The sequence below is a fragment of the Dromiciops gliroides genome, chromosome 4 (genome assembly GCF_019393635.1).
Source record: "Dromiciops gliroides isolate mDroGli1 chromosome 4, mDroGli1.pri, whole genome shotgun sequence".
Classification (NCBI taxonomy): domain Eukaryota; kingdom Metazoa; phylum Chordata; class Mammalia; order Microbiotheria; family Microbiotheriidae; genus Dromiciops; species Dromiciops gliroides.
Window position 1 is genome coordinate 348,170,871 of NC_057864.1, and position 20,653 is coordinate 348,191,523.

Consider the following 20,653-nt stretch of genomic DNA (forward strand, 5'->3'; position numbering starts at 1 on the left):
CTTTCTTTCTTTCTTTCTTTCTTTCTTTCTTTCTTTCTTTCTTTCTGTCTGTGTGTCTTCTCCTTTCCTTTCTTCCTTTCTTTCTCTGTAGATATGTGTAGATAGATATAGATATGTATGACATATTTTTGCATATTGTTTCCCGGATCAGAATGTGAACTCTTGGAGAGCCAGAACTCTGTTTTTGTACAATACCAGATGAATAAAAAGCACTTAATAAATGGCTATTGACTGATAAAAATAAGGAATGGACTATAATAAGTTATTGTATAACTTTATATAGAAGGCCTTCTCATTAAACTTTAATCTTATGACTTATCCATAATTCCTTATTAGCTTAATTCATACATTAGAGCATAGACTTCGAGCTGGAAGAAAATTTAGAGGTCATCTAGTTCCTAACTACCTTATTTTACAAATGAGGAAACTGAGGTCTAAAGTAGTACTAATTCTATGAAATTCAAGGCTATGGGTTCAGTTAAATTTTCTTTCCATGGCCATAGACTGCGTTATAGGTACTTCTGACCCAGCTATGTCATAACTGTCATGAGTAGAATGGGGCAGGCCAATAAAAATGGATCAGAACAGATCTATCTCCAATCCTGACAAAACAGCTCAAAGTCCAAGCCCTACCACTATTTAACCAGTCTTTTTTATATAAGGAGATAATTAACCAATCAATCAACAGGTATTTATTAAGTTCTTACCATGTGCCAGACACTGTATTGGGCCCTGAGGATACAAAGTCCAAAATAAAATGGTCCCTGTCATCAAGGAACTTATAGCACATAGGAAAAGACATCATGGACAAGTATAAATATGGGCACATTAGTTTTATGCAAAATATATGCATAATAAATACAAGGTAATTTTTCGAGGAGGAACTAATAGCTAATAATCAGGAAAAGCCTCCTATAAGAGAAGAAGCCTGAAATGAGTTTGGAAAGAAACCAGGGAAGCTGAAGTGGTGGAATGAGAAGGGAGGGCAAGGTAGGCATGGAGGACAACCTAAGCAAAGTCATCCCATCCAAAAATGAGATTGTGTGGAACCACTAGAAGGCCAATTTAGCTACACTGAGAAGCATGTGAAGGGAAGCCAATTATAAGAAGACTGGAAAGGTAAACTGGGACTAGCTGCTGCAATCCGCGACACCGTCTGTACATGGTCTATGTAGAATAAGGCTTCACTTTATGTTTTTTGTTTTTTTTTGTGGGGCAATGGGGGTTAAGTGACTTGCCCAATGTCACACAGCTAGTAAGTGTCAAATGTCTGAGGCCGGATTTGAACTCAGGTACTCCTGAATCCAGGGCCGGTGCTTTATCCACTGTGCCACCTAGCTGCCCCAAGGCCTCACTTTAAATGATTAGATCTTCTGAATTTCTCCAATTATCCTTGTGGTTGAAATGAAAACACATCAGCTGCTATAAAATAGCCATTAAGCTACCTGAAGAACTAGGGTTGAATAAATATCCCCCCAAAATTATATTTATAACAGCAATTTCTGTGTGTTAGAGATGAGCCTTCTGTGTATGTTAAGAATGTCAACACTCGAGGGCAGCTAGGTAGCGCAGTGATTAAATGTGTGCTCTCCAAAATCTGAAGAGTCAAATCTCTGGGCTTCCCTCTTAGATCATGGGAAAGTGTCACTAACTTAATCCTGTCTGTGTCTGGAATTCTCTGGGTTTTCCCCAAGTTGATTGAGTGTGTGGTTTTCTTTTCCACCCACTTCCCTCTGTAGTTTGCCCTCTGAAGCCTCCCCTGAATGATCTAAATGGATTGGGTGTTTTAGAGAATGTCTTCAGCTTGGATGAGGCAGAAGGGCCCCTACTGTCCTTGTGCTGAATTTTCCTGTACAGTTTTACTAGCACACCCATGAAGCCAGTCATCAACTGCTTTCCCTATCAACCTCATCTTTAAAGAGTCACACACAAAGCTCCCTCCAGGAGAGGATGTCATTGCCCTCTGCCCACCTATCAGGGTATCAGCTCTGTGACTCCTTCCTCCATTCTTAAAGCACTTATTCACACTGACAGCAGTATTTGCCCAAGCTGCAGCTGTCTCAAAGTTCTGCTCAAATTTCACCAGGTGATCAGCATACACCTTTATAAATCCATAACAGGGAAGACTCATAGTTAAAGTGTGAACCCATTCTGTTGAAGCTCTGCCAGGTAGGTGGGATCCAATTGCTCCTGAGGGAGGCTGCTCAGAAAGTGGCAGCCTGGGGATGGGGCAGGGGAAGAGGGAAGGAATGGGGAACATCCAAGGGTATGCTGGTAAATGTTAACAACCTTACCAAAATGCATGCAGAGTACAGATTTTAAGTTTAATCTTCATTATTACTATTTTCTCTTGTTACTATCTTACGTCTAGAAAAACAGGAAAACAATGACTCAAACCCTGATTTGTAGCATTTGCAGATTTCAGAGGTTTAAATGTTCACACCAACAATTTTTAAATTGGCTCTCTTGAGCCAGTTTGAACTGGTTCCAAAACACTTCCAGATACATCAATCCAATCTTTCAAACCTATTTCCCTTAGGAACTTCCCCTCTTGCCTTGCAGATCCCCATCAAGGAGTAGGATATAACAAAAACTTGTCCTTATGGAGCCAGGTGAAAACACTCTCCCACCCCCATCTTAACCACCTAAAAGGTGGAAAAGATGAGCCCCTTCCTGTGGTTTTCGTCTATTTAAGTGATTCTGTAACAATAGTCCTCAGAAAGGTCTTCAAGCCTATGGAATTCTGCTGTAGTATCTCAGCACTGACTCCATTAGATCAAAGTAGACCCAACAGAGTTAGTGACTCATCAGGTTTCAGGTCAAAATCTTTCTGTTTGACAGTTCAAACTTCTATTTGGACCCAGTTCCTTGGTAGTGAAAGTCTAACTACCTTCTGCTCCTTGATTGTAGGAGATAGCCCTTCGCTCAGAAGCAGTAATAAGAGGCCTGGGTTTGTTTGATTTTTTTTAAACCAAGTTTCTTTCTCACTTCTACTGTCATGGTCCCATCTCATGGCTCCAATCTCAGAGGGTTGAAGAAAATCTCTGAGTATGGGTTGTACTGTCACCAGATCTATTTTTTGCTCCTCAGCCTTCATTGCACAGGTCTTAAAAGCCAAGTTCTATCTCTGTCTCTGTCTCTCTCTGTCTCTCTGTCTCTCTGTCTCTCTCTCTCTCTCTCTCTGTCTCTGTCTCTGTCTCTTTCTCTCTCTAATTGGTGAGGGTGCCTGGCCAGTTTACTTTCAGTCTTATGCTGGCAGCATAGCTTCTGCAGGATCATCAACAACAAGCAGAGAATGCTGGACCTGGCTCTTTCTTTACCCTCCTCGACATCTTCCTCCAACACTCACCTAGCTAATTGATCTCCATGAGCAGGCACCTTTTCCCTATCTCATTGAAAGGATTCCCATATACCAGTAGAAGGTGTTGACCATAGGATACTGTGGTCCTATATCTAAAAATCTGATCACCCTACCTTCCATATTTGCAGTTCCCTTCTCCCAACTTAACCATAATGTAAACCACAAAGTCATTTCATCTCAATTACTAACAAAGCTGATGCCAGCATCATGTTTTCATACTGAGACAAAATAGGGCACTCTTAGTTAAATGAACAGTGAACAAAAGGAGGTTTACTTAGTCCTAACAGAAAAAGGCTATATAGTAATAATTAGTTCATGTAGATATTCTTCCTTCCCCACTTATCTCTGTATAGAAATATGTCTGGTAAGGAGGGCATGGTGACTTGTGGGGTCTTATAAATCCTCAACTCTAACGAGTACTGACCACAAGTGGTGAGATCTTTTATAACCCCTAGGTAACCAGGAAGCTACATTAACACAGCCAGAGGCCATCAGGAAGCTGCATCAAGGAAAGCATGGCTTGAGTCTTGGCCCACCACTGTGCCAATCAAATCTTGACTTCCTCACTTTTTAGGGAAAATTTAGCCTGACCAATAGGCTGAGGGGAGAATTCTGGGAGATACTGGTCCTATTAAAGTATATAAACCAGGGTTCAAGCCTGGTTCATTTGCATAAGATTCTTTCAGTAGAGAAATTAATTATTTGATGGTAGATGCCTTTATGAGAGGTGGAGCTGGTGGGAGGGCTTAGGAGAATTGAGACATTTCTTTTGCTCCCTGCTTTGAGAGAGGATACATGTGGTAACAAACATTATATGAAGAGAGAAAAGGAGGTGGGGGGGAGAGAGAATCTTTGGAAATGATCTGGCAGGTATAGGACTAAGCACTGCAATATGTCTCAGATCTCCAGCTTGGGTGTACATGTATGTATATATGAATATGTAATATATACATGTATTGGAGACTCATATGTTTAAATATAATTGAGGGGGACAGCTAGGTGGTGTAGTGGATAAAGCACTGGCCCTGGATTCAGGAGTACCTGAGTTCAAATCCAGCCTCAGACACTTGATACTTACTAGCTATGTGACCCTGGGCAAGTCACTTAACCCTCATTGCCCTGCAAAAAATAAACAAACAAACAAACAAACAAATAAATAAATAAATATAATTGAGTCCATGGAAGCTAATGAGATCACTAAGAAAACAGGGGCCTAGAATATAAATAGAGCAGTAGCTAGGTGGCTCAGTGGATAAAGTACTGGCCCTGGATTCAGGAGGACCTGAGTTCAAATCCAGCCTCAGACACTTCACACTAGCTGTGTGACCTTGGGCAAGTCACTTAACCTCATTGTACCATTAAAAAAAAAGAATAGAAATGGGACATATAGAAGAAGGTACAAAATAGAGCCTTAAGGTATACTTGTAACTATGTGGCAGGATGTAGATGACTATCCAGTAAAGGAGACTAAGAAAGAGTGATCAAAGAGTTAGGAGGATGACTAGAAGAGGTCATTGTCCAGAGAGGACAGCATATCTCAGAAAAGATGATTACTAGTGGTGTCAAATGCTACAGAAAGTTAAAAAAAAAGATGTTAGCCCTCATTCTAGGATTCCTTAAACTGCAAGATAAGACCACCTCCTTTTCCTAATAAACAATTCCTGTAGGACATAATTTTTGTCATTTTGCATAAGTCATCATAGGTTATTATATCTATAACAGATTTCTTATCCCAGTTTCTTTCTCTATCCCCCTTTAGGCTACTAATAATTTTTGTTAAAGGTTTGCTATAATGGGGATTCCTTTCATGTATGGGTTGGACTAGATATTCCCCTGAGGTCACCTCAAAATCTCAAATTCTGTTATTCTGTGATTCTTCAGAAATTATGGGATTCCATAAATTATAGTCATATATTACTACCAGATGAATCTTGGTATCATCAGATGTATCTTGGTATCTAAAAATGGGATTTGGCTATAAAGAAAAGACAGAAAAAAATCAAAGGTTTAAACATTGGGAAAGAGGAGACAAGTCTAACTCTATTTTAAAATAACAATAAATTGGGCAGATGCAAGATTATGGATTAAAGGCAGCCACCTAGCTGAACATTCCCCTCCAAACAATTTTAAAATAATTCCTCAAATCAAATTTTGGCACATCAGAACCAACAAAAGTTCAGAGTAAGACATTTTTCCAGCCTAAGATAACCTAGGAGTTGGCAGGCCGAAGCACATCAGCAGCACTAGTCATTGGCCATGAAGGTGACTATGATTGTGGCAGTGGTAGCAGCAACAGAGGACATCTCAGCCCAAAAATGGTAAGGGTATCAGACAACTGGCCAGAAAAAAGATTACAGGAGACTCTTTGCTGGCATTGGATAAAGCTGGCACCAATTGGCAACTCTATTGCCCATATGTAGTTACAGGTCACAGTTCTAGGGCAAAGAGGAGCACTAATGGGCAGTCACATAGATCCTGGAGCCCTGATCACATTTCTGTTGTTGTTGTTATTGTTGTTGTTGTTGTTGTTGTTGTTGTTGTTTGGGTTTTTGTGAGGCAATTGGGGTTAAGTGACTTGCCCAGGGTCACACAGCTAGTAAGTGTTAAGTGTCTGAGGACAGATTTGAACTCAGGTCCTCCTGACACCAGGGCCGGTGCTCTATCCACTGCACCACCTAGCTGCCCCCTGATCACATTTCTAAAGAAAAAGGGGAATATTAGCACTTGGGACTACAGAAGAGCTAAGGCTCTGGTCATAGTTCCAGAGCCAAGAGGATCACTAATACTTGTGGCTGGAGGAGAGTAGGGTAAAGAACAGAGCTCAGACCAGGAAAGCAATAACCACATCTCCCCAGATCACACCACCTTGGAAACGCTAAAAAATTTACAGACACCTCCCCCTCAACTATCCCTGAAAATAGCAGCGTGAAAAAAGTCTGAAGCTTAGAACAATGCTTCCCCACCCCCACGTGAGCAGAGACCAACTTCAAAATCAAGATATAGGCTCGGAAAATGAGCAAACAACAACAAAAAAGAACTTGACTATAAAAAGCTTCTATGGTGGCAGGGAAAACAAAAACATAAACTCAAAAGAAGACAATAATGTGAAAATATCTATAAGCAGAGCCTCAAAGAAAAAAATGCTAATTGGACCCAAGTCCAACAAGAGTTCCTAGGATAGTTAAAGAGATCTTAATGGTTGAGGAAGCATTAAGGAAAGAAATTAAAATGATGTAAGAAAATTATGAAAAGATAATTAACAGTTTGATAAAGAGGTATAAAAAATACTGAAGAAAGTAACAACTCAAAAAAAATCAGAATTGGCCTAATAGCAAAAGAAGCACAAAAATTCTCTGAAGAAAAAAACTTCCTAAAAAGTAGAATTGGCCAAGTAAAAGAAGAAGTACAAAAACTCACTGAAGAAAATAATTCCTTAAAAATTATAATTAGGCAAGTGAAAGCTAAGAATTCCATGAGATGTCAAGAAACAATAAAACAAAGTCAAAAGAATGAAAATTTTTTTAAAAAAACTGTGAAATATCACATTGGAAAAGTAGTTGACCTGGAAAACAGATCAAGGACAAATAATTTAAGAATTATTGCACTAGTTGAAAGGCATGAGAAAAAAAAGAGAGAACCTAGATATCATATTTTAAGAAATTAGAAAGGAAAACTACCCTGACATCCTAAATCCAGAGGGTAAAATAGAGATTGAAAGAATCCACCAATCACCTCCTGAAAGAGATCCCAAAATGAAAACTCCCAGGAATATTAGAGCCAAATTACAGAGCTCCTAGGTCAAGGAGAAAATACTGCAAGCAGTCAGAAAGAATATCATGGAGCCACAATCAGGATCACACAAGATTTAGCAGCTTCCACATTAAAGAAGCAGAAGGCTTGGAATATAATGTTTCAGAAGACAGAGGGGCTAGGACTACAACCAAGAATAACCTATCCAGCAAAACTGAATATAATCCTGATGAAAAGAGAAGGGCTGAATAGAAAATTTGACATTCAAACATAAAACTCAAGAGAAGCATAGATAGGTAAACATGAAAAAGTATTCATAAGGGACACAAAGTTAAACTGTTTACATTCTTATATGGGATGATACATATAACTCTGAAAATGTTAACATTAGTAGGGCAGTTAGAAGTAGTCTACATAAAATGAGGACATGGGCATGAGTCATTTATGTTGAGATGATCTCCAAAAAACAGTGAAGGGATGAGAAAGAGTGATGCATAGGGAGATGGGGGAAGGGAGAGGTAGAATGTGGCTAAATATAATTTCAGCTGCCATAGATGGTGCCATAGGAGATGACACAAGGAAAGGAAGCAGAGATAGAAAAGTGTGAGTCTAGTCCTGAAAACAACAAATGCTATAGTTTGGCAGAAGCTTAGTGTATGGCTAGAAAGATAAATTAAAGATAGCCTCAAGGGCAGCTAGGTGTGTGGGGGGGGGGAGGCAGCTAGGTGGTGTAGTGGATAGAGCACAAGCCCTAGAGTCAGGAGTACTTGAGTTCAAATATGGCCTCAGACACTTGACACTTACTAGCTGTGTGACCCTGGGCAAGTCACTTAACCCCAATTGCCTCACAAAAAAAACAAACAAAACAAACAAAAAAAAATAGCCTCTAGGGAACCTTGAACACCAAACTAAGAATCTGGACTTTGGTAGGCAATTAAGAGTCATTGAAGAATTTTAATCAAGAGAATGACATATTTAAAGCAGTACATTATACATAAGATTCTGGGAGCATTTTGCAGAATAGAATGGACTATCCCCAGCATATAAAACAGTGCCTGGCACATAGAGGGCACTTTAAAATATTGATTTATTGATTGGCATGTATTAGGTATATTATAAACACTTAGTGATTGAAAGAAAATATTACTGATACCTTAAATAAGGTGGCTAATGTGAGAATAAAAGTGAGGGGACAAATGTGAATGATGTTATAAAGGTCAAACAATAGGACTTGGCAATTCATTGGACATAGATAATGTGTCAATGAGAGGGTTCCAACCAAGAACTTCTGATTCCAAGGCTAGAATTCCTTAGATCTCTTTCCACTTAATTCAGCAAATATTTAGGTGCCCACTGTGTTCAAGGCATTAGTTTGGTGTATACCTGGAAAGATTATATAATTGGATTTATGAAAAATTATAATTGGGCCATAAGTCCCTTCATGGTTGCCATTAAAATGTAAAATTATTTTAAATGACTCAGCCTGATTTGGGGGGACTGATCTATGGATGACTAATCTGGGGACTGTTGACTATTTGGCTATCTGACTGCTGTTAATTTAATGTGGGCCATTTATATAAAGTTCCACCACACTGCTCCACTCCCAAAATTGATAAGCAAAGGATTAAGAAGCCACTTAACTAAATAATCAAAGTAGAGTTTATTTATGAGATACTATTTAAAATGAAGAATACAGGGAAATAAAATGTAAAACCTGACTGCATTGCGGTATGTCTCTTTCCCATCTGCTGTGCCTCTAACTTTTTTAATACAATAAGGGCCTTAGCTGCCTCCTGCCTCAGGGCACGTTACACTTTCCCTGCTCAGCTACTTTCTTCTAACTCTTCTTAATCTTCACTTTCTCCAACCTGTACCCTGTGCTGACCGCTTCTGTGCTCTCTGCTGCCTCCTTATAGCCCTGTCTCTAGTCTGCCGAGCTCCAACCTTTCTAATCTTGTCAGCTGCCACTTGACCTCTTCTCCCCCTTGTCTCATCCGTCCCCCTTGCTGTCTAACTCCACTCAAATCTCGGGGCTTCCTGTGCCCCCACAGACCAAGCTAAACCTCCAGCCCGGGCTGTTGCTGGGGGGGGGGGGGGCACTCAAGCATCCCATGCCTCAGCACAGGCTATCCGGGATCTTTCGGATAGCTCCGCTCAGGTCGGAGGGAGCTGGGGGCTTTTTTTCCCCCAGCTGTCTGACCTGGCGTCTTGTACAGCCCACGGGGCTTTTTGACTCATCTGAAGCAGAGGGGGAGAGGCACCAGCACCTCCCACACAGAAGAGACCCTGAGGGCCTAAGGCTTTCTAATCTCAGCCTAAAGGTAGGGTCCCCAAATCAAAATAAATTTCCACATTCCTAAGTCAGCATCACCCAGATGGGATATATAAGAATTAACATGTCCCAACATTCTATATTGGTTTGCCATGTGATAGGGAGAAGACTTTTCACCTTGGCTGTATAACCTGAACTATATGCTCTTTAAAATTATCTGAATGAACACAGTCAGAGCTTTTTCTTCATTTGAATCTGAGGGTAAAGGACTCTACTCACAGCCAGATGATGTGGTAAAGGGGTGTGACCCTAGGTTCTCCCCTGCCCACCTTAGAGCATGTGATCCCTAAAAAATGGATTTGGATTTTTCCATCTTTCATCCATTTCAGTTCTAGGTGCAGGGAATGAAGTCTCTAACCCAGGAGCTCAAACCACAAGGATCTGGGAGTACAGGAGTCCAGGCTGGGTATTGCTGCCAGTACAGCATGAAAGCCCTGAGGATCCAAGCTTGTATCGAGGAATACAAGCTCAATGGAATTTTTAACTTGAACATGATTGGACTAATGCTATGTAGGAACTGAGCGAATCTGTAAACATAATCAATAAAATACTCCCCATTGGCCTCTAGTATTAACTGAAGTCTTTCAATCTTAGACAAAAATGAATGCAAAAAGCACCCACTGTGCTTAGTAAGTTTTAAAGATGCAAACAGTCCTGGCAACACAGCCAATAGAAAAATGTTATTCCCACCCTGGTGGTAGGCCAATTGAGTACATCTACACAGGCACCGATCCTGCAGTTTCCCTGAGACAGGTCCTCAACATCTCCTTTGTCTATGATATCATTTTAGGTGGTTGTCATGCTACTCCAAACACCAATTACTCTATGATTAGAACTCAGGGGAAAATATTCCAATACAAATAACCAATACTTCTTCTAGGCCTAAAGGAATGAGGCTCTTGCTCTTTCCCTCTCCACTAAAGGGTCCCTTTTCAGCTCTGGACACATATAAATGAGACGATAAATCCCCCCCCCCAAAAAAAGGTATCAGACTTTATTTTGCCCTTTGGTACTTTATATCCTTAGTCCAATTACTTTCAGTATTTAGTCATGTTTTCTCAGAAGTTGCCAGGTGAAAGAGGCAATCTCTGCTACACAAATATAAAAGCAAAACCATCTCTGCCTTCAAGTAGTTATATCATACTGGGGAAATGCAACATGTTTATGGATAAGTAAATATAAGACAATTTGAGGAACAAAAGGTAATTAATAACTGAGGAACTAGGGAAGGCTTAATGGAAGAAGTTATCTATGAGCAATACTTAAAAAAAGACCAAGATTCTGAAAGGCAGAGGCAGAGAAGGGTGTACATTACAGGCATAACAGATGTTTTATACAAACATGTGGAGGTGGAAAATGGAATGTCAAGTTCAAGGAACAGAAAGTAGGATATCCTGGCTGGTTTGTGGCATATTGAGCTTAAAGACTTCTTGGTAGAGATCTTCAGACAGTAGCCAAAACTGCAAGTGGAGCTCAGAAGAAAGTTAAGAGCTAAAGATATAATTTCAAAAAGTTACATCAATAAAAGTGATAGTTGAAATTGTGGGAGCAGATAAGTATACCAAATAAAAAAGATAGAAAGAGAAGAAAACTAGAGGCAAAGCCAAGGGGATCCTCATATTTAGAGGGAGGGAAGACAAAGAAAGACTAGTGAAGGGGACAGAAGTGGTCAGTGTAATAAACAGAGAAATAAAGGAATATAGTGTTATAGAAGTTGAGATGGTATAAGTAATCCCATTGCCTCAAAAATCTTATTATGTAGTGATTAAATTATTTTTAAAATATCCTATAACAAATTATAATGTTGTACATTTTAAAAGTATATATTGGGGTGGCTAGGTGGCACAGTGGATAAAGCACTGGCCTTGGATTCAGGAGTACCTGAGTTCAAATCCAGCCTCAGACACTTGACATTTACTAGCTGTGTGACCCTGGGCAAGTCACTTAACCCCCACTGCCCAGCAAAAAAAAAGGTGTATATTAAAATTATTTCCCATGTCACAGAATTTCATTTCTTACATTTCTATAATCATGCAGATACTTGATCTCACATGGAAACAAAGAAAACTCATTTACTAAATTCGCAGATTTGGAATTTCCAATGCCCTTGCCAAACCAATGGGCAATTCTTCAAGAATTTCCTGTCCAGCAGGACTTTTTCCCCCTTGATACATAAGTAGTACATTTTGCGTATTTTGTTGTGATATTAGATTATCTCAAGGTAAGTACATTCAAGTTTATGCTGTTCACATTAAAGAGTATTGTTTTACTGTCTTCTTGTTTCAATTTGTGCTTCTAGATTTAAAAAGAAAATAAATCAAAATATCCTCACAATTAAATTATCCTCACAATTAAAAGAAGTATTTGGGGCAAGAAGAAACAAAACCTACAATAAATACCATAAAGAATAGAGTAGATGTTACAATTAGAAAATTTATTTAAAACCTAGTTTTTTAACAAGTATGAATTTTCATCGGTATATATCCTACAAATAGAAAAAGCATGGCATAGTAGGTAGAAGGTTGGTTGCAACCAGGAAGATGTGGATTAAAGTTATACCACCTTCTAGCTATGAGAATCTGAATAAGTCCTTTAATTTAGGAGTACTCCTCAAGCAACACTAAAACCCTAAGTTAAAGGTGAGCTGTCAATCTTCATGAGAGGAAGGAGCTGCCATGCTGGAAATTCTCTAAACATGAGATTACAGATCTGTAACTTCCAAAAATTGTCCCACAAAATAGTGCAACACATCAAATACATTCAAGGCAAAATGATATTTTGCATACCTAAATCAATATCTTTGAAAGAGAGCAAACATATTGAAACCATGTTTGAGTCTTGATTGGTTCAAGAGACTAAATGTTCAGGCTGCTGACATCACTTCCTGATCATACAAACAGGCACAAGACATCCCAGGTACCCTTTTGATGCTTGTCTGGCAAACCACAATGGGCAATTCAGGCAAGGGAGCTTGTTCAATTGAATCAATTCAGGGTGTCTTCAATGCATATTCTTTTTTTTTTTGCAGGGCAATGGGGGTTAAGTGACTTGCCCAGGGTCACACAGCTAGTAAGTATCAAGTGTCTGAGGCTGGATTTGAACTCAGGTCCTCCTGAATCCAGGGCCGGTGCTTCATCCACTGCGCCAGCTAGCTGCCCCTGCAAATTCTTATTGAATGTTGCTTCTTTGACCACAGTTCTGCAAATACACTTCTACTGGCTACTGAAATATCTGCCAGTACCTCATTTCATTCCAATATTGAACCTAAACTACCAGGAGATTGGCTTGAGTCAGACAAAGCCCCAAATCACACTCAAATATGAGTTTAATCCCCAAAGAAAGTATGTACACTTGGATGTTGTCCAAGAAAACCATCAAAATAAATGTATGCAACAATACAGCAAAAGACAATCAATCAACAAGCATTTATTAAGTACCTATTATATAACAGGTGTTGTGCTAAGTGTTGATGATATAAAGACAAATGTCAAATAGCCCCTTCCTTGTACATACAGCAACAACAAACAAAAATAATAGCAAGCACTTACATAGCACTTCAAGTTTACAAAGCATTTTACATGCCTTACTTCATTTGAGCCTCACAAAAATCTTGTGAGGCACATACTATTATTATCCCCACTTAAAGATTAGGAAACTGAGGCAGGGCTCTGTTGGACAAAACCCTAGAGAATGAATCTGTGTTAGTATCACACAAAATCCAGAAATTATTTCAGGTCTTTAGTCAAAGAGTTCCTCTACTATCATGTAGTAGACAACCTTTGAGGGTCTGTGACTCCCTGATAGCCCATGAAGGGTTCCAGGAATTCCATCTCCAAATAGCTATTTCTCTACTTTGGCAATATGTTGTTGTTGGAGCAGACTGAGTATAATTTTTCCCATAACCCCACTCTGCCCACCACTGCCCACCATATTGATCTAACTATGTGGTTTATTGTTCAAAAAGACTGAGCATTTATGCTTTACTGCCACCCCTTGGGTCCCTATCTTGGTGTGACCTAAGAAAACAAAGCTGCACAAATAACTGCTCCTAGAAGGCTGGCTTTACCCTAGCAATAAATAGTCCAACCATGAGCTGGTCTGCAGATATTAGGAGCTATAATGAGGTCAACAAATGGAGTTGGATATTCCAAGGGTTACCAAGCCCCAGTTATATTTTAGTATACAGACTATGTGTAGGTTACTTTCCTACTATCCACCCAAAAAAGAAAGTAGGACCCTCCTTCTGTCTTCCTCTACCTCTTGCCATTACAAATAAACCTTTTGCCTTCTCTGACCAGAGACATCAAATCACGGCCACTCTATACATGGCCCAACACAGGTAGCCTTTCCTTTTCTCACTTTCTACCTCCCCTTGTCTTCTCCCCATTAGAATATAAGCTCTTTGAAGGCAAGGACTGTCTTGCTTGGTTTTATATGGATTTCCCAGCACTTAGTACAGTGCCTGGCATATAGCAAGTCCTTAATAAATGCTCTATGTATTATCTATATACTATAATCCACCAACAGGCATTGGTAGAATCCCTTTGAAGGCAAGGGCTGCTCTCCTGAATGTTCATCAGTCAATTTAATTATATCTATCTGCATGTACTTTCCCCCTACCCCCATTTCTCTAGCTAAAGTGACTTATAAAACTTGCCCATATCCTAGTCTTACAGTCTGGGATGTCCTGGAAGATGGAATTTTTGAACTTCTGGAAGACTGCAGGTAAGGTGCAAAATATGAGTGTCCTATTCCAGTACTTAGGTTTTCTATTCTAGATCTAGAAGACTGTTTTCCATTCATCATTCTATTTAAGTTATATTGTGTACCTCACTTAAGTCTAATCTGGTGAATACAAATGTCCATCAATGGTCAGAGAGAAGAGGCAAATGGCACTGATCACAGATATTTATATTGTAGGGACCCAATAGTCATGGCAAGCGGGGCAGTATGTAGAGTCTACATTTGTAACATCTCTCATATGACCTTACTCTCTTCTAATACAACCGCAACATAGATACAGGCCCTCATCACCTCACCCTTGGATTACTGAAATAGCCTGCTGGTTGGCCACCCCATCTCAACCCTTTACCCACTTCAGCCCAACCTCCAGACAACAACTATCATATTGAAATACCTAAAGCGTGGGCATGACCATATCATCACCACCGCATCATCATTATTATGAACAATTTTAGTACTATCTTTGCTTTTACCAGACTTTCCCCTGGATTATGGGTGTGAGCCTCCCAGGGAAAAGCCCAAAGAATGATGTCAAGCACTTCCCAATGGGAGGTAACCAGGAACTGGGAATCCTGGGGCCCAAAGCTGCCTTATAACTGATGCTATTTTCTCCTGATTTAGATATGTTTGCAATAAATCTTGCCTAAAACTACAACTGTGAGTGTTTCATTTGGTCACCTCCTATATCTCTAGACCAGGTACAGACCTGGAACTTTGGCATGATGTTCCTAAGAACACCTGCCCTATCTATCAAATATAGGTGCAACCCCTAACACTTATGTGGGTCAATACAAACAAGCTATCCCAAATTTAAGGTATTATGTGTATCCTCACATCCATTCAAAATTGCAAGTGTTTGCATTACTAGTCAGCCAAAGAACAGAACTACTTCAAAGCAAAGGCAATTAATGGAATGGCATAGTAAAGAAAATAGTAATAAAACAATTCTTAAAAAAAAAAATAACCACAATTCTCCTTTCCATAAAATTGGAGAACGCTTCCATAAATAAAACACATTATCAATGAAAATAAGGGACATTTATGAGTTACTCAGGAAGAAACACGCAATGGCCACCTACAGATTACTTAGGGAGAGACACACACACACAGAGTAGACAAGACATTTAAGTGAAGGTACATATCACATTTTTGATATGACATGGCCACTGACATCTTCTGGTAGTGATATCACACTGCTCACTAATGGTCTGGCCTAGCACAATGTCTCTGCTAGCCATATAGTCTCTGTTGAGTTTATGGGAAGGGCATACAATCTCTGTCAGGCAAAGTTTCCTGATTCTGTTTCCCACCCACTGCTTTACTGTGCTTCAGTAGGCCATTGGCCACTGCTGATCACTGACAGATATGGTTTTACTGGTCACAAGGTTATGGGACATTTCTCTGCTTCCAGTTTCTAGCTTTACTGAGTCTCATTTGAGATGCTACCTATTTCTCATAAGAGGAATGAATTCTGCCATTTTCACCTTTCAGTTCAAAATCCATAGCCTTAAGCTAAAGTTCTTACCTGGCCCTCAGACACCCAGTCACTGGACTAGGAAAAAAATATTTTTCCCCATTAGAAGAGTCTGTCACATCTCAGATCTATAGCTGTAGTAGATGTTTCCTTTCCAAAAGAAGGTAGCTTGTACCAGGAATTAAGTTTCCTGGAACACAGAAAAGCCAGTCAACTAAGAGTATCTACTAGGCACTAAGCCTATTTTTTGACCTCAGCTTTTACCAAGGGCTATGTGTCTTTCTAAAATCTCTGACTTAAAATGAGAAAGCCCCCATAACCTCTTTCCTAATACCTGATTGCTAAACTGTGACTATTTAGCATCATTTTAGAATCTATTCTTCCAACAAACCATAAAAGACTATCTGAGGCCCCCCAGTTTTCCCAATCCTAGAATAATTTCTGGTTTCCCATGTAAATTAATGTCAAGGGGGAAAACAGAGAGACAAAATCCTTTTTTAAACATTGAGCCACCGCCTTTATATATCTATATTCCAGAAGGTTATCATGAGGAAAGCACTCTGCAAACTTTTAAGTACTATATAAATGAGGTGTTTTTTTTTAACTCAATTCATGTGATATTAATTTTCCTTACATCCAAACTGACAAGGTTTGCTGCATTTGAAGTGCTATTTTATTATAATGTATCAGTCGGCCCAATCAATATTCTTCAGATGAGAGGGTTGAGCCAAGGAAGAGACTGTGCTCATTACAAACAGGCCAAATCAAAGTATTTATTAGGTGAAGGATATGAGACAGGAAAGTGTGTATGATCAGCCATGCAGTCCCTCTCAAGGTCCCAAGATTCCTGATCTCTGCTACACAGAGCTCAAGATGTCATGAACAGTTAAGTACTTACTGTTCTGGGTGAGGTGACCTGAAAGTGACTGTGGGTGTGGGCTTTTTATACCATTTTTTACAGTTTTAAGTAGCATGAGTTATAGGATCATACAGTTAGAACTAGAAGAAACCTTAAAGACCATCATTTTACAGATGAGGAATTAAAGCCCAAAGAAATTAAGTGATTTGCCAAAAATCACACAGGCAATAAGAAGCAGAGCTAAGATTCAAACCAAAGTCCTTTGATTGCAATCTAGTATGCTATCTACTGTGCCATGTGCCTTCATGCAAAACCCCAGAAATCCTACATCCACCAACTCAGAAGACCAAGCTGTTGCCCAAGAAGGATTCAGAACTACAGCAATAAATTGGGGACAAATACTACGGATGGGTTAATCACTAAGGATTAAATTATATTGGTAGAGGGGGCAGCTAGATGGCGCAGTGGATAGAGCACCGGCCCTGGAGTCAGGAGTACCTGAGTTCAAATCCGGCCTCAGACACTTAACACTTACTAGCTGTGTGACCCTGGGCAAGTCACTTAACCCCAATTGCCTCACTAAAAAAAAAAAATTATATTGGTAGAAGCAATTCCTGGAATAAAAGTGGTGTCAGGTACTTTAAGACATGAGAACAATTTTGAAAACAAATGCAATAGAGCTATAAGCCACTGCTAGCTAAGTCCTTTGGACTGCCCAATACATGAAAAGTCAGTATATTTTTTAAAATAATAACCATTTTTATTTATAATTTTGAGTTCCCAATTTTATCCCTCCTTCCTTCTATCCCTTCCGCCTCCCTGAGGCAGTATGTAATTATGTAAATCATTACCACATTATTATTTTGTACAAGAAAACTTGAATAAAAGAAAAAATGAAAGAAAGTGAAAAATAACATGCTTCAGTCTGTGTTTAATCAATATCAGTTCTTTCTTTAGAGGTGTTTTTCATCAATAGTTCTTTGGGATTGTCTTGGATCATTGTATTGCTGAGAATATTTTTTTAATCCTAACATATCTGATTTTTATCATATGCCAAATGGAGAGTAGGATTCACCTATTAAATTCATTTTTACAGAAAATTTTGCTAAAATGTATCTATTCAATTAAGAAAGAGATGAAAGACATAGTTATAGATGATGGAAGATTTTTACTAGCTATGCCCCATGTCTTAATAGAGGAAGATCATAGTGAGTGATTTACACATTCTTTTGGGTAAGGAACTAAAGATGTAATGAACATGCACAATGGAAAGAAGCTACAAAATGACAGCAGTGAGCAGCAAGTTAAATAGAAATCACTGTAGATAACATTATGTAACCATAGCACCAAACTCTTTAATGGAGAAAGAGGAAGAGAGAGTATAACTGATTGCCACTTTAAAGAGTATTGTAAGATAGACACCACAATACATGGCGTATTTTCCTTTGTGTATAATGTTTTATAGGAAACAATTTTTAAATTCATGTGACAATATTTATACTGCACTTTTCAACTTAAATGTGTTCATAAATATTAATCAGTTCCCACAACAGCACTGCTAGGTAGCTGAGAATTACCCATAGTTGACAGACTGAAAGCTTGAAATGATACTTGGCTAAGATGCCAAAAGCTGCAGAGGGAATTAACATGAGAAGAAATATAAGAGCCAAAAAAATCCCCAGTTTCCAGTTTATTGTTCATACTGAACAAGTCTCCACAGAAGTTTTTTTTTTCCCCTTACAGTTAAGAATGCTTAATTAGATTGTACTCTGGTTTCTATCATTCCTGAGGTCAACAGAAGCACTAGCACCATATCCTTGAAGCCAGTTCTATCCTGAAGATGCACTGGCAAAGATGACATGATCATAAATACAGAACTGGAAGGCACCTCAGAGGCCATCTAAACTACACCCCTCCCCCATTTTAGAGTGCAATGCTCCTTCTTCTTCTTCTTCTTCTTCTTCTTTTTTTTTTTGCAGGGCAATGAGGGTTAAGTGACTTGCCCAGGGTCACACAGCTAGTTAAGTGTCAAGTGTATGAGGCTGGATTTGAACTCAGGTCCTCCTGAATCCAAGGCCAGTGCTTTATCCACTGCGCCACCTAGCTGCCCCACAATGTTTCTTAAAATGTGGGTCAAGACCCCATATGAGGTCATGTAACTGAATGTGGGGGTCCTGAAAAATTTGGCAACAGTAAAAGATTCTGTATACCTATTTTATATACATATATATCCAGAGGTCGATAAAAATTTCTCAGGCAAAATGGGGTCATAAGTGGAAAAAGCTTAAGAAGCCCTGGTATAGAGCATGAAACTGAGGCCCGGGAATGTACCCAATGTCTCACAGAAAAGGTGAAGGTGGTGGATTTGGACCCACTTCCTCTGATTCAAGAGGTGGTGCTCTCTCCTCTGTACCAAAAAGGTTAGTTATCAGGGCTGACAGATGCCTTCTCCACCCTACATATCATTGTTCTTTTTTTTTTTTAAATTTTTTTTAGTGAGGCAATTGGGGTTAAGTGACTTGCCCAGGGTCACACAGCTAGCAAGTGTTAAGTGTCTGAGGCCAGATCTGAACTCAGGTACTCCTGACTCCAGGGCCGGTGCTCTATCCACTGCGCCACCTAGCTGCCCCATATCATTATTCTTGAAGTATATAAATTTTATTTCTCCTTAGAAGAATATAGGTTGAGTCTTTCATCCACTGTTCAGAGGTCTGCATAACAAAGACATGCTTCATGAAGCCCTTTATGTTAGGGCAAGAAAATTCTACTTTTCAGGAATAGTAAATGGAGCTACTAGTGCTTGGGGCGGGGAGGGGTGGGGGGCAGGGAGGCACATTGTTGAATTCCGAAGAACAGAAGCTGAAATTCTTAAACCTCAATTGCTAATGCTCTTCTTGTGTACTTTTATAGTGATGGAGAATTATTTATTGCAGTTTGCATATGACATGCTGCTTCTCTTCAATTATTCATACACATATTTCTTTGCTTAGTTGTTTATACTACATGATAGGAATTGAACAAGTCTTCTTATTTCCAAAGTTCCTCAACTCAATCCAAAAACATTTACTAAGTATCAACTGTACAGAAGCCATCAATCTGGATTCTGGTCATCAAAAGACAGAAAACAAAACACTTCTTTCCCTTAAGGAGCTCACTTCCTGATTTAATGCATAATATAGCATAGGCTATTTTTGGAGAAAAACATTTCTGAAAGTCTAGCTGAAAATTTCCATCTTTTGTAAGGGTATTATTATTATAGAGCATTGAAAATTATTATAGAGCAGTGAATGATTGGGAATGGAAAGGAGAAATGACGGAGTGCCCTTGCAATAAATTTGTCACTACACCATTAGAGCTATTGAAAAGAGGTTGAAGGTGACAGGATCCTAGATCAGTGGTGTCAAGTGTAAATAGAAACAGGGGACCACTAAGCCATACATAAAGATTTGTGCAGGCCACATATTGAATTAGTTTTGAAATATATTATCTATGCTTTATTTTATTTTATTAATTTTGTTAAATATTTCCCAATTCCATTTTCATTTGACTCCAGCCACACTTGGGAGTCTGCCCACACTGAGTGTTTGATACTTCTGTCCTAAAGTTATCAAATGGGGCAGCTAGGTGGCGCAGTGGGTAAAGCACCAGTCCTGGATTCAGGAGGACCTGAGTTCAAATTCAGCCTCAGACACTTGACACTAGCTGTGTGACCCTGGGCAAGTCACTTAATCCCAATTGCCTCACAAAAAAAACACATACACACTAAAGTTATCAAATGTCAAGGCAATGTCTTTGCTCCCCTACTTGAGGGGCATTTCCAGCACCAAATCACTGCCTTCATCCACTGGGGGGTGACTAGAAGCAGAGATATAAAGGAGAATACATTGCTAGACCTCATCTACTTTTGAGGAAGCAGAGAGATTAAGTAACTAACTAGAGGAATGAAATAACTTGTCCAGGTTCAAACATCCCATTAGTGACAGAATCTGGACTAGAATTCAGGTTTCCTGACAGCCAAATGGGTGCTCTTTCCAATTCAGCAAGCTGGGGTTAGATTGGCTTCTTGATTCTTAGGTATAAGTAAAAGTATTAAATGGCAGTTAAGATCAGTGGGACAAATACTGGCTCTATAGT